Here is a 15585-nt window from a genome sequence, read left to right as displayed (position 1 = left end):
TGTAGTGACGATAGCTCCCGGACTCGATTTGGGCGGAGATGGGGTGCGCTGAAGTCGGTCTGAGCCGGCGCTGTGGGCGAGTGCTTTCGCTTCAGTCAACCCGTATCTGGCTCGTTTGTTGAGAAAAGTTGGTAGGTTTTAGTCTGAAAGTCTTCAGGTTAACTAAGCTCTTCCTTCGATCCTTCCCGCCCAGTGCAGTTTTCAGATCTGGTGAACCAGAGCTCTAGATCCGAGATTCAGATTTTTCAGTGCTTTTCGTTCATTCATGAAGAATTGGCTGATTGTGTCTTCTTTTCCGTGCTGCTTGCTTCCCTTCACTAAGAGTGGAAGAGTAACTTCACAGCCTCATGGAATTATTTGTTCAAGAAAGATAGCTAGTTAAGAAGTCATTTAACGAGCAGTATATGACTGAAAGGGAAATGCCAGGGATACATTTCCAGTTATTAATAACCTTTCCAGGTCTGTAAAAGACCTTAGGTAAAAATACTTGGCCCTAGATGAGGTTTGCAAGTCACCAAGACATTTCAAAGGTGGGGAAAATATAGAGATATGCCATTGGGGTATTAATGTTTTTGGGTTTTTTTTGCCATCGTTTACATCATTTATTTCCTGTCTTCCTTCATGAATGCAATAGGAATTTAGTTTTGTGGTCCAAAACGAATCAAATGTTTGTCACTAATAAAACTGAGGAGGAATTCCAAGTAGCAACTCTTGGCGGGAATATTTCTGAGAATAGTATCGTTTAGATTTCTTGTCAGCTAACATGGCCTTTCTTTTGGAAAGTGGTCATAAATCACTATACTTGCTCTTCAGAAGTTCTTTTGAAATTATTGTATAGGTACTTGAGTATAATATTTCCTGAACACCCAGGAATTCAGCCCTTAACTATTATCAGATACAGTGATGAATTATCTCACAGAATGTACTTGAATGTGGAATCTCTCTGGGTAAATGTGTTTGTACTCTATGTCATCATAAATTTGGGGTAGCCGCCAGTAGCTGACTGTGGGTCAGAAGGGAAATCTTGTTCTCCCAAGAGAGTGGGCTACTATAGCATAAAAATCCAGCACGTAGCATAAAAATCCAGCAGGTAGCATAATGCCTTGTCCATAAATACTCAATAAATAATTGTTTCATTAAAAAGTTAAACCAGGTGTCCCTCTGAGAAAAATAATAAAGGAGCCAAAGAAGACAGAAAGGAAAGGAATGTAGTAAAAACATGAGCAAATGCTCTAGACTTATAAACTGAGAAAGGTATCTAAACATTTTGGGGCACTAGGCACATGGATCCGGGAGCAAAATCAACTGTGGCAGAATATTGAGGGAAGACTGAAGGCATTGCCCAAATAAAGGAACCAATAAGAACTAATCCCCAAATTGGATTCTTTATGTACCTATAATTCCCTAACTTGTAAATATTTCTCTCTTTTTTATGAGATACCATTTCATTATTGCAATTCATGTTCTCTGGCATGAAGAAACAATCAACCTGGTGATGCACTCTTAATACAAAGACTACATGTTGCACAACTACAAACAAGTAGCCAAAGAAATCTATCACAATTCAAGTGTAACAGTCTGAAATATGAACATAGAGATGCTATCTTGTGTTTTTCATTCAAGAGAAAATGATTGTCCCGTTTACTCTCTTCCGTATTGGATGTCAGTCAATTTGTCTAAGATACAGCTTGCAAGCTTAGGACCATTCTCCATAGTTGCAATGTATGTAGGCTTGCCCTTGTCCACTACATCAGAAACTGGGCAAATGACACAAGCTGTTCAGGAGATAAACATAGAATTTTCATTAATGCCTCTTTCGGTTTGCTACAGCTGACATTATGCAAAATACCAGAAATGAATTGTCTTTTATAAAGGGGATTTATTAGGTGAGACATTTACAGGTCCTAAGCCATAAAAATGTCCAAACTAAGGCATCAACAAGAGGATACCTTCACTGAAATAGGCCTATGGCGTCCAGAACACCTCTGTCAGCTGGGAAGACAAGTGGCTGGCATCTGCTGGTCCTTTGGTCCCAGGTTGTGTTTCAAAATGGCTTTCTCCAAAACATCTCTGGGCTTCTGTCTTTACTCCTCTCTCAGTTCCTGTGTGTCCTTGCTTCTTTCTCCCTGGGCATTTCTCTCTAAGCATCTGGGGGTCCTCTCTTCGCTTCTCTGGGGCAAAGTCTGGGTTTCATCTCTTAGCTTAGCATCTCCAGACATCGTTCTGCCTGCATCTCCAAGCATCTCCAAGTGTCAATGTCTTTGTCGGCTCTTGAGCTCTCTTATGTACTCCTGTGAATAATCAAGACCCATCCACACCTCCATGGAAATAATCTAATCAAAAGGTCTTACCCACAGTTGGGTGAGTCACATCTCCATGGAAAGATTTAGTCAAAAGTTTCCATCCAACAAGATTGGATTGAAAGATCATGGCTCTTCTGGGGTCCAAAAATTTCAAATCAGCACATTCCACCCCCTGGACCCGAGAAAGATATGCTCTTTCCAAATGCAATTTGGACTGCATTCATTCGATCACAATATAGATCAATAGAAAGTCTTATCAATAAATCAGTTCAGGTGTGGTTTGCCCTAAGGCAAAATTCTCCTCTGGCTATGGACCTGTGAAACTCAGAACAGGTTATCTGCTGCCACTATACCAAGGAGGGACAGTCATAGGATGAACATTTCCACTGCCATAGGAAGAAACTGGAAGGAAAATAGGGTTCATGGGACCAAAACAATTCCTAAAACCTGCAGGGCAAACTTCATTAGATTTCAAAGTCTGAGAGTTATTTTTAGAATGACGTTTTATCCTTGGGGCTTGAGTGTGCGGGAGTCTCACCCTTTCCAAATGCTTAGGCAGTGTCCTTGCTCTCTCCAAATGCTGGGTGAATGTTCCCACATATCCACGCATTGGGGAGACCACCTTCTTCTTGGCCCCACCCTCCTCAAGCATCGGGGCGCCACCCAGACTCTGCATCTCATGGGCAAAGGCTCTGCCCTCTCCAACCAGTTGGGTGGTGGCCAGACTCTTCCCAATTTCCGGGAAATATGCTCCACCCTCTGAGGCCTGGGGTGGCAGCATGCTTCCTGACTATCAAGACAGACTGCTTCCAGGGCAAACTCACCCTTTCCACATGCATGGGTATGTCTGTTCTCCTGTCCTGAGATTTCTTGGCTCCAGATTTTATCTTCCAAGTTTCTGCCTTTGAAGTCATCCTTCTCTCAATTTGTCCCTTCTCCATTCCCTCCAGTCCAGACTGGCAGTGGTTCTGTTTATACAGATCTCACAAAAAATTTGTTGGCTTGGCATGCAGCATACAGGGGTCAAAACCATCAGACAATAGGACTTTCCGCTAATCATTTCTGGATAACTCCATCTCCAATCCTGGCTTGTACTGAAATGGCTGACTGGTTCCAGTTTTCCTTAAATCCTCATGTGGCGTACTATCCTCTGGGGTCTCACTTTCTGGAATCCAAGAATTTTCCAGACCATCAATTTCTGGTTTCTTTGTGCCCAAGAGTTCAGTTCTCAGCTTATGTCTTTCCTCTTACATTTTATCTATAAGCTGTAAGGAGACACCAGGCTGCGTTTTCCATATTTAGCTTGGAGATTTCTTCAGCTAAGTATTCCAGCTTGTCGCTTTCAAATTCTGCCTTCCATCCAACACCAGGACTCAATTTTGCCAAATTCTCCACCACTTTAAAACAAGGATTGCCTTTCCTCCAGTTTGCAATGACATATTCATCACTTCTGTTTAAGGCCTCATCCAAAGTATCCTTAGAGTCCATATTTCTGCCAACAGTCTCTCTGAAGCAATCTAGGCCTTTTCTGTCAAGCTTCTCACATTTCTTCCAGAATCTTCCCCTTATCCATTTAAAAACTATTCCAACATGTTTGGTATTTGCAAATTCAGCAGCACTCCACTCTTCTGGTACCAAAATCTGTTCCAGTTTGCTACAGCTGTTATGCAAAATACTAGAAAAGGATTGGCTTTTATAAAGATGATTTATTAGGTTAGAAATTTACAGTTCCAAGGCCATAGAAGTGTCCAAACCAAGGCATCAACAAGAGGATACCTTCACTAAAGAAAAGCCGATGGATTCCAGAACACCTCTGTCAGCTGGGAAAGCACATGGCTGGTGTCTGCTGGTCCTTTGGTCCCAGGTTGTGTTTCAAAATGGCTTTCTCCAAAATGTCTCTGGGCTTCTATCTTTACTCTTCTCTCTCAGTTCCTGTGTGTCCTTGCTTCTTTCTCCCAGGGCATTTTCCCCTAAGCATCTAGGAGTCCTCTCTTAGCTTCTATTTCATTGTTTTGTCTGTCAGCTTCTCTGAGCTCCTTCTCTCTGTCAGCTTTCTTAAAGGACTCTAGTGGACTAATCAAAACTCACCCTGAATGGGCAGGGTCCACACCTCCGTGGAAATAATTTAATCAGAGGTTCCACTCTAATCAACAGACTAATCAGTCTGATCCCACAAGATTGCATTAAAGAATATGGCTTTTCTGGGGGATATTGTATATCCAAACCTGGCACAATGCCAAAATGACTTGCTTTCTCCAGGGAGAAACTGTCTTTCTCATCTCTTGGTATTTCACCTGAAAAGACTGTGACCACAAAAAAATTTGTCTCTTTTATAGAAGAAAAGAAAAGAAAAGACTAGTTTTAAATGGTAAGAATGGCAATCTGAAATACTGGAATTTCTGCTCATTTTACTTCTCCAAGTCACACATGTATTAATCTCTATGTAACTAGTATGTTTATAATAATCAATAAATGCTTGTTTGTTTACTCAACAAATATTTCTAGAGCATCTACTATATGCCAGGACCTAGGCTGAATAAGGCATAGTGCTGGTTCTCAAATAACTCACTTTTCAATTACTTTACTTTTCAATAGCTAATCTCTCATTTTATTTCTTTAAAAGAGATACCATGAGGCCTTTAGAATTACTTTTTTTTTTTAGGTATTGTCTTTATATCACAGTAGCTGCCCAGCTGTCAGGTCTCTGCTTTTACTGCCACCACCCAAAGCACTTGGTGTTGTCTTTTGTGGTTATAGTCTTGGGAACATCATCCAACCCTTTTCTTCTGTGCTTCTCTTTATCATTAGTCATCAAGACAGTAATATACACTTTCAGGCATCTTTTTTGAAAGTAATACTTTTTGGTTTACATACATTCAGAAATCTAGAGCTCTTAGATATTTTGCTACTTCTTTGCACAATTTTGCAAAGAAAGGAAAATGATCACCCTAATTGAAAGCTGCCGTTAATTTCTTTCGAGATGAAAAACAGAGGTATAAAATACATTACAAGGAAGCATAATATTTTTCCAACTATAGATTAAAAACCTTGCTATTCCACTGGAAGTAAATGAAATAGTTTGGTAAATTTAATAGCCCAATAAATATTGAAAATACTCGTATTTGTTAGCAAACATCATATATTATCACTTTCTGTCAGATATTCCTGGGTGAATGGCAGAAGATACACTTACATGGAGAATTTTATAAGTGACTTCAAATCAATCTTTGTTCTTCCTAAATATTATGTCCCCCCAATCCACCCATTCATATTTATCTCTAGCAGCTATAATTTGTTATATGTGTAAAAAGATATTTTAGTTTTGATTGCTTCACCCCATAAGTGATATTTTACCTCAATCATTTGGCAAGAATATTTTAAATACCAAAAGGTTTTCAGCTTAATGATGTTGGAAGGCTTAACTAGCTTTGATTCTTGCAGACCCCTCAAGAAATATTAATTGATCAGTCTAGTCAGTGACTGAGCACAGCAGGAGTACTAATGCAGGCCCATTCCTGCAAAACTTAGCACTCTTCTAATATGCAACTTTAGTTCAAGGACTACCCATCAACCTGGCTGAAACTTTCTTAGAACTGTGCTGCGGTCTGAGACTCTGCCTGCCCAACCATCCCTTCATTATCTTCTCCTTTATTGGTGTCAAACCTGCGTTGCTGTCTTCAGGATTTCCCACCTTCTGCTCTCTCCCCTTTTATCCTCAGAAATTTCCCCAAATAAATTTCTTCTTGCACGTCAAATCCTGTCTTGGCATCTGCTTTTTAGAGAACCTAAACTAAGACAAGTGGTGCAAGGAACGGTCCAAGAAAACAGATAATAAGATGGGATTTCAGGACCAACTCACTCACTATCCAGTGGGCAAAGAACATGTCATCCTGAGTGGTATGGGGGCATAGGTAGTTCCTTAGCACAAGGTGGCAGCTCAATTCCTAAAGATTTAATTGCTGGTGATGTGGGAAGATACTCCAGTGGAGGGGAAAGCCCTTGCAGATACAATTTCAGACATTTGAAATATATGGGGGTGTATTAGTTAGGGTTCTCTAGGGAGACGGAATCAATGAGAGATGTAACAAACTGTCAACTCCAAGGAAGATATCCGATGAAGTCCTCGGGAAATGAACCGACAACTTCGACGAGCTCCTCAGGAAATGAACCGGCAACTTCGACGAACTCCTCAGGAAATGAACTGGGATTTTTGACGAACGTGCTCGATGAACTCCTCAGGAAACGAACCGGCAACTTCCACAGGAAATGCTTCACTGGGCAGCCAAAGAAGTGAAGGATCTCTAACCGTCCCGCTTATAAGCCTTCAACTGATCACCCGGACCAAATCCAGCCAATTGCATTCTCTCATTGTGGAAGGCACGCCCCCTTGAGTCATCAGTCAGCTGCAGTCAATTGACTGATGATCCAACAAACCAGCCCGTTGGTTTATTAACCAGCCTCAAATATCCTCACAGCAGTCGTCAGGCCAGTGCCCGCTTGACCAGACAGCTGGGTCACCTAGCCAAGTTGACACATGAACCCAACCATCACAGGGGGGAGCAGTGCCTATGAGGACTGTGGAGTTGGCTGGTTATTGCTAAGGTCTATTGACACTCTGAAGAGGGATAATGAGAAACTAAGTGTCCCCCTTGGTTAATGGCTGAGTATGGGAGACAGAGAGCTTCTTTTTAGTAGCTTACAAAGAGGCTTTTATCTGCTGCAGTGGAAAAGCTGACATAGCTGAGCCACAGACTCAGGACGTGATACTTAGAATCACAGAGCTCCAGAGACATTTAAATGCACAGCCAAAACAGATCAGGATCCCGGCTGGGGAAACCTGAGACCCTGAAACAAGGCATGGGCAATCCTGAATGGACATCCTTAAGGATGTTAACTCTGCAGACCTCTGTGAAATTTTAAAGCTTGCAGAGGTGGAGCTAGTTAAGAGTTCCCTGTGTTGGAAAATGCTACAGAGCCTCTCCCCCAACAATGCAACACAGGAGTTGCCTCTATCTCCTCTCCTGGCTGCCAGACCAATAACTAGAGTTAAATCTCAGCATAACCCTGGTGGAACATGCTGGGTCTAATAAAGGAGGAAAGAGATAATACACAAAGGAGCTGTGAGAACTAGCTCACATATAAGGGAGAACCCCTAGAATTGGATTCTGAGATTGCTTGATCAAAGGACCTGAAATATTTAAGATTGGATAATCAAGAATTCATTGACTTGGGGGTGCTTTCTTGGGACACAGAATTTAGCACCTGGCAAGGGCTCCAAAGGATGGTACAAACTCACTGCTGGATGGGGGACTCTTAGAAACCTGAAGAAAGTGATGATCCATGCTGAGCAAAGAAGAAATGTCTGAGTTGCCATGGCTTACAGCAGAGAAATGAATAAAGAGGCTGAGGAAAGGCATGTTGGAATGGACATAATACGTGAAGTCAGAAGACCTATCAGAGGAATGTGTTCCACAGGAGGGCCCCGAAGACACACCATTCACCAAAGAATCAGAAACACTCTGGTAAATGGAGCAAAGGCATCACTAAGAAATTTTCTGCAGTCCTGTGCTTGATAGTAGGAAAGGCAGTCACAGAGCTGAGTTCATTAATAACCATGGGAATGATTCCACGCTCCTACCCTCACCCCCACCCCCATTCTCCAGTATTAGAGGCAAGATGGTAGCACTTAGTCACCAGAAGTCAGAAGCTACAATTACCATAATGACCAGCAATATCTGGCAAGAATGGCAGCTGAGAGGGCTTGAGCCTGCAGGGAGTTATAGAGCTGGTTATAGAGTATGGCATACCTAGGGGCAAAATAGGCAAGAAGCCAGTAAGGGTGCTAGTTAACACCTACAACTAGAAAAAGGCAAAAATAAAGGAGCAGGAGTCTGAGGGTGATCGCCCCCCAGAAAAGTCATTATCCCTTGTTCAGTTCCTGAATCTGAGCCAGTTGTCAGATCTGAAATCCATTGACTCAAGAGGTGGCAGTTCCCTAGAAAGAAAGACCCTGCAACATGTAGGAAGTATATTGGTAATAATTCTCCCAGGCCTTCCTCTATGGCCATTTACATGGGAACAGGGGACTAAGCAGACAATTTGAGGACTACTGGACTTGAGTCTGATTTCACATTGATATTCTGAGGCCCAAAACATCACAGAATCGTGTTTATTACCTTAGGGAGGTTGGATAATAAATAGAGTCCTGTCTACCATCCAGCTCACAGTGGGCCCACTGAGTCTGTAGACCCACCCAGTGATCATTTCTCCAAGTCCCAAGTGTATAATTAGAACTGATGTACTTGACAGAGTAACACCCTCATTAAATCCTTAACCTGTGAGTTAAGAGCCATCATAGTGGGAAAGGCTGAGTGAAAATACCAGAAAATGAGCCTCACCCCCAGTCAACATGGTAAATACAAAACAATGTTACATATCAGGGGTAAGGTGGAGATTAGTGCCACCATTAAAGACCTAAAGGATGTAAGAGTAGGGGGAATGGTCCTATCATATCTTTCATTTAATTAGCCAGTCTGGCCCCTGCAGAAGTAAGATGGATTGTGGAGAAAGACCGCAGACTACTGCAGGCTCAAGCAAGTAATAGCCTCAATCACAGCTGCTGTGCTGGACATGGTTTTACTGTTAGAGCAAATTAATAAGGCATCAGGGACACAGTATATGGCCAGTGATTTGTTGAATGCATTCTTTTCCATTCTATTAGAAAAGAACATTAGAAACAGTCTGCCTTCATGTGGGACAGTTAACAATAATCATTTAGTTTTGCTTCAGAGCTATGTTAACTCTATCCTCTGTCATAATACAGTCCAAAGAGATCTGGACCTCCTGGACATCCCACAGAATATCACACTGATCCATTACATTGATGATATTATGATGATCAGACAGGACAAGCAAGAAATAGCTAGTATGCTGGAGACCTTGGTAAGGCACATGTGCTCAAGAGAGTAAATGAAAATGCTTCAATGATTCAAGGCCCTGCCACTTCAATGAAGTTTTTAAGGATCAGTTGTCAGGGGTGTGTCAATATATCCCTCCAAAGTACAAGACGGATAGTTGCTTCTTGTCCCCCTTTCCACAAAGAAGAAAGCACAGTACCAGCTATGTCTTTTTTATTCTAGTGGAACAATTTCCACACCTAGGAATACCACTGTGGCCCATACACCTGGTGACATTTTAGTTTCCAGGCCCAGAGCAGGAAAAGTGCCCTTCAGAAGCTCCAGCCTGCAATAAAACATCTCTTCCACTCGGGCCATATATTCCAGTAGACTCTGTTGTGTTGTAGGTGTTAGAGGTGGAAAAAGATGCAGTTTGGACCTTATGGCAAGGCTCAGTGGGAAAATTGCAGTGCAGTCCCTGGGATTCCGAGCAAGGCCATACCTTCTGCATTAGAGAATTGTATACCTTTTAAGTATCCTAGTGTGATATGGGGCCTTGGTGGAGACAGAACATGTGGCCATAGGGCACCAAGTAACCAATTGTGCAGAACTGCCTATTACGAGCTGGGATCTGTTGGTTTAGACAGATCCAGCATTATCTATTATAAGATGGAAATGGAACATCAGGGATCAAGCCCAAACAAACAAGACTAGACAACCCTTGTAATTGCATGCCCAGGTAGTCCAGAGCCCACCACAGCTGCACGAGTACTCCTCCCCCAGCTCATACCTAGTGCTGTATTGGATTGTGGTGGGAGAGAAGGGGGCAAGTTGTCCTCTATGAGCAGCTGAAGGAGGAGGGTAAAAGCCAAAGTTTGGTTTCTGGGTGGGTGTTTCAGTTTCCCAGTGACTAAAACAAACACCATACAATGAGCTGATTTAAACAATGGGAATTTATTAGCTCATAGTTTTTGAGGCTAGGAGAAGCCCAACATGGAAGCATCAGCAAGACGATACTTTCTCCCCAAAGACTTGGCATTCTGGGGCTGTCTGTCTGCTATCCTTGGTCCTTGGATCTTCTGTGACATCACAATGTACATGGCAGTGGTGTTTCCTTTCTCTTCAAGGCTCTGTTGACTTCCAGCTTCTGGCTACTCTCTGTGGCTTCTCCTTCCGTGTTCAACTTCCTTTGTTATAAGGACTTCAGCCATATTGCATTAAGACCTACCCTCAATTCAGTTTGGGCGCGCCTTATAATAACATCTTCAAAGGCCCTATTTACAAATGGGTTCATACTCACAGGACCAAGGATTGAGACCTGAATATGCCTTTTATGGGGTACATGATTCAATCCCTAACCATGGGTCAACTTGGTATGTGGGAGCAAGCTCAAACTGGATGGTAGCTGCATTATAGCCACATGTCTTGGGGGACTTTGAAAATCAGTGGTAAGGGGAAAATCTTTCCAAAGGGTCAAGCTGCAAGCATTGTCCCTAGTCATCTACTTTGTGTATAAGGAGAAGTAAACTGAAGTGAGAATATAAACAGATTCCTTGCCAATGGCCAATGGCCAAGCCCTCTGGTAGGGGGCCTGGAAGGAAAAGACTGGAAGATCAAAGACAACTAGGTCTGGATAAGGTCATGTGGATGAATATATAGGAATGGTCATAAAATATGAAGATTTTTGTATCACCTGTTGTATCCACCAGGGAAGAAGTACAAAACAATCCAATTTAAAAAAACAACTCACCAGTGGACATTACCAGCCTTCATCATTGGCCACCTTCGAACCAGCATGATAGGCACATAAATAGAGTAACCACAGTAGCAGGACTCTGACTTTCCAAGGTTGCTCTGGCTATTGTTGCCTCTAAATGTCCAACCTGTCAGGATTAGAGACCAATGCTGAGCCCCTAAACGGTACCAGTGACCAGCTGGCCACTTGATGATAAGTCAACTACATTGGGTCTCTTCCATCCTGAAGAGGCCAGTGGTTCATTCTCACAGTTTCCATTTCCTGTCCACAGGTCTCATCCAGCACCACTATCTGGGGCTTATGTAATGCCTGACCCACAGGCATAGAATCCCATGTAACATAGCTTCCAACCAGAGGACTTGCTCCACAGGTTGACAGAGGAAGAAACCTGTGATAAAAATGCAGTGAAATAAGTGTGAATAAAGGTATGTATAAAGAACTGTGAGAAATGGGGATGAATCTGGGGAAGAGAACTTTTCAGGCATGAAAGCATGTGACACAGGCATAAAAATGATTGGAGAAAGAAAGATATTTCTTTGCAGCCTTCCTTCCTGGATCTTCTTTCCTTCTGCCCTTAAAAATTTTGATTTCTCAGGTTTCTGTCCTTGAGTTCTGTTTTTCACACTCCTCAGGCAATTTCATCCACTCCCACCTTTGTCACTATGATATGTCTGTTAATCATTCCAAAAACTGGTATCTATAGCTTCTACCTCAGTATTGAACTCCAGGCCTAAATATCTAAATATCACAGAACCCACCTCTCAAAGTCGTTGCCACCACACTTGTCCACTCTCTTTTCTGCATCACCAATTTTTCCTCCCTTCTTGAAAAATCCCTCCTTTGTCACCTCATCTCTCCAGCTACAGCTATGACATCACTTCTCTTCTCCGTTTTAGAGAGTGAAACATCTGCCTTTCTTGCTTCCTATTATATCTTAACTTACTCCAATATGGCTTGTATCCCCATTACTCCTCTGAGACTGCTCTTGTCAAGGTCACCAGTAACCTTTATGTTGCCAAATCCAGTTTTCAACTTACTTAACCTCAGCAGTTTATCATTCCCTCTTTCTTGAAAGACTGTCTTTACCCAGCTTCCACCCTCTACTGGTTTTCTTCCCACCTCATTGGCCACTCCTTTTCAGTCTCTTTGATCCTCTTTCTCTTCTCAGCCTTTAAACATTCGAGTATTCTAGTGCTCTGCCCTCGGGCTTTTACTCATTTTTTGTTTACAACTCATTTCTTAGAAAATCTTAACCTATTCTATCTTTTTAAATATCGTCTGTGTAAAATAAAATAAAAACAAGAAAAAATTAAAAATAAAAACTCATCTATATGCTATTGACTCAAAATGCATATTGTTCTGGTTTCCTAATGCTACCAGAATGAAAAACACCAGAAATGGATTGGCTTTTATAAAAGGGAGTTTGTTTGGTTACACAGTTACACTCTTAAGGCCATAAAGTGTCCACGGTAACGCATCGACGATTGGGTACCTTCACTGGAGGATGGCCAATGGTGTCTGGAAAACATCTGTTAACTTGGAAGGCATGTGGCTGGCGTCTGCTTGCTCCCAAGTTGCGTTTTAAAATGCTGTTCTCCAAAATGTCTGCATCAGCTTCCAATGGCAGTCTTCAAACTGTCTCTCATCTGCAGCTCCTCTCTCAGCTCCTGTGTGTTCTTCAAAGTGTCCCTCCAGCTATAGCAAGTTTGCTCCTTCTGTCTGAGCTTATATAGTGCTCTAGTAAACTAATCACGCTGAATGGACAGGGCCATATGTCCATGGAAATTACCCAATCAGAGTTATCACCTACAGTTGGGTGGGTCACATCTCCATGGAAACACTCAATCAAAGAATTACAATCTAATCAACACTAATAAATCTGCCCACACTAGATTGCATCAAAGATAATGGCATTTTGGGGTAGATAATACATTCAAACCAGCACACGTATCTTCAGCCTCAGCCTCTCCCCTGAACTCCAGATTCATATCTCTAGACTCTACTTGGATGTCTAATGGTATTCCACACTAAACATATCCAAGACAGACCTCTTGATTCCCTGCCTCCCAGTCTTCTTCATCTCATTAAATGACTCTACCATACATCCTATAGCTCAGGCAAGAAATGTTGGGATCATCACTGACTCCTCTCTTTTTCTATTGCCCTCATTCAATCCATCAGCACATTCCATCAGCCCTGCCTTCAAAATATATCCTGAGTCTGATCAATTCTCATCACCTCAATCACTACAACTAGTTTAAACCACCATCATCTCTCACCTTGATCATTTCTTCCTAACTGGCTACCCTGCCTGCGCTCTTCCCCTGCTATTGTCTATTCAGAGTAATCTGTTTACAATGTAAGATAGACATGTCACTTCCCTGTTCAAATCCTCCAGTGATTCATATCACACTTAAAATAAAACCCAAAGTTCTTTCCATGATCTACAAGGCATGATCTTGCCTTTTGCTATATTCTGACCTAATCTCCTCTCATGCTCCTCTTCCTTTGTTTTGTGCTTTAGCCACACTAGTTTTGTTGTTTCTCAAATATATGCTGAGCACACTTTCATTTCTGGGTCTTTGCACTTGCTGTTCACTCTGCCTGAAATAATCTTTCTCCAGATATTCACATGGCTTGTTTCCTCACAATATTCAAATGACACCTTCTCAGGGAGATCACCCTATCTAAAATAACTCTTTCACTTGTTGTGCTTTTAGCCTGTTTTATTTTCTTCCATAGCTCATAACACTACAGGAATTATATCATGTATCTGTTTGTTTATTTGATGTATTATCTGCCTCCCCTTCTATAATGTAAGCTCCATAATGGCATGGAATTTTTTTTTTTCTTTTTTTTTTTTTTTAACTTTCCCTTCTTTTTTCAAATCAACTGTATGAAAAAAAAAGTTAAAAAGAAAACAAACATACAATAAAAGAACATTTCAAAGAGACCATAGCAAGGGAGTAAGAAAAAGACAACTAACCTAAGATAACTGCTTAACTTCCAACATGTTCCTACTTTACCCCAAGAAAGTTACATACTATAGCAACATTTCAGTGAACTTGTTCCTACTACATCCATCAGAAATTAACAGACCATAGTCATTTCTGGGCATCCCCAGAACGTTAAATAGCTTATCTGTTCTTCTTGGATTATTGTTCCCCCTTCCTTAATTGCTCTCTACTGCTAGTTCCCCTACATTCTACATTATAAACCATTTGTTTTACATTTTTCAAAGTTCACATTAGTGGTAGCATATAATATTTCTCTTTTTGTGCCTGGCTTATTTCGCTCAGCATTATGTCTTCAAGGTTCATCCATGTTGTCATATGTTTCACGAGATCGTTCCTTCTTACTGCCGCGTAGTATTCCATCGTGTGTATATACCACATTTTATTTATCCACTCATCTGTTGATGGACATTTGGGTTGTTTCCATCTCTTGGCAATTGTGAATAATGCTGCTATGAACATTGGCGTGCAGATATCTGTTCGTGTCACTGCTTTCCGATCTTCCGGGTATATCCCGAGAAGTGCAATCGCTGGATCGAATGGTAGCTCTATCTCTAGTTTTCTAAGGAACTGCCAGACTGACTTCCAGAGTGGCTGAACCATTATACAGTCCCACCAACAATGAATAAGAGTTCCAATTTCTCCACATCCCCTCCAGCATTTGTAGTTTCCTGTTTGTCTAATGGCAGCCATTCTAACCGGTGTTAGATGGTATCTCATTGTGGTCTTAATTTGCATCTCTCTAATAGCTAGTGAAGCTGAACATTTTTTCATGTGTTTCTTGGCCATTTGTATTTCCTCTTCAGAGAACTGTCTTTTCATATCTTTTGCCCATTTTATAATTGGGCTGTCTGTACTATTGTCATTGAGTTGTAGGATTTCTTTGTATATGCAAGATATCAGTCTTTTGTCAGATACATGGTTTCCAAAAATTTTTTCCCATTGAGTTGGCTGCCTCTTTACCTTTTTGAGAAATTCCTTTGAGGTGCAGAAACTTCTAAGCTTGAGGAGTTCCCATTTATCTATTTTCTCTTTTGTTGCTTGTGCTTTGGGTGTAAAGTCTAGGAAGTGGCCTCCTAATACAAGGTCTTGAAGATGTTTTCCTACATTATCTTCTAGGAGTTTTATGGTACTTTCTTTTATATTGAGATCTTTGGTCCATTTTGAGTTAATTTTTGTGTAGGGGGTGAGGTAGGGGTCCTCTTTCATTCTTTTGGATATGGATATCCAACTCTCCCAGCCCCATTTGTTGAAAAGACCATTATGGCTCAGTTCGGTGACTTTGGGGGCCTTATCAAAGATCAGTCGGCCATAGATCTGAGGGTCTATCTCTGAATTCTCAATTCGATTCCATTGATCTATATGTCTATCTTTGTGCCAGTACCATGCTGTTTTGGCAACTGTGGCTTTATAATAAGCTTCAAAGTCAGGGAGTGTAAGTCCTCCCACTTCGTTTTTCTTTTTTAAAGTGTCTTTAGCAATTCGAGGCATCTTCCCTTTCCAAATAAATTTGATAACTAGCTTTTCCAAGTCTGCAAAGTAGGTTGTTGGAATTTTGATTGGGATTGCATTGAATCTGTAGATGAGTTTGGGTAGAATTGACATCTTAATGACAT

The sequence above is a fragment of the Choloepus didactylus genome, chromosome 2 (assembly GCF_015220235.1).
Source record: "Choloepus didactylus isolate mChoDid1 chromosome 2, mChoDid1.pri, whole genome shotgun sequence".
In the NCBI taxonomy this organism is placed as follows: domain Eukaryota; kingdom Metazoa; phylum Chordata; class Mammalia; order Pilosa; family Megalonychidae; genus Choloepus; species Choloepus didactylus.
Note: the sequence above shows the minus strand (reverse complement) of the source record.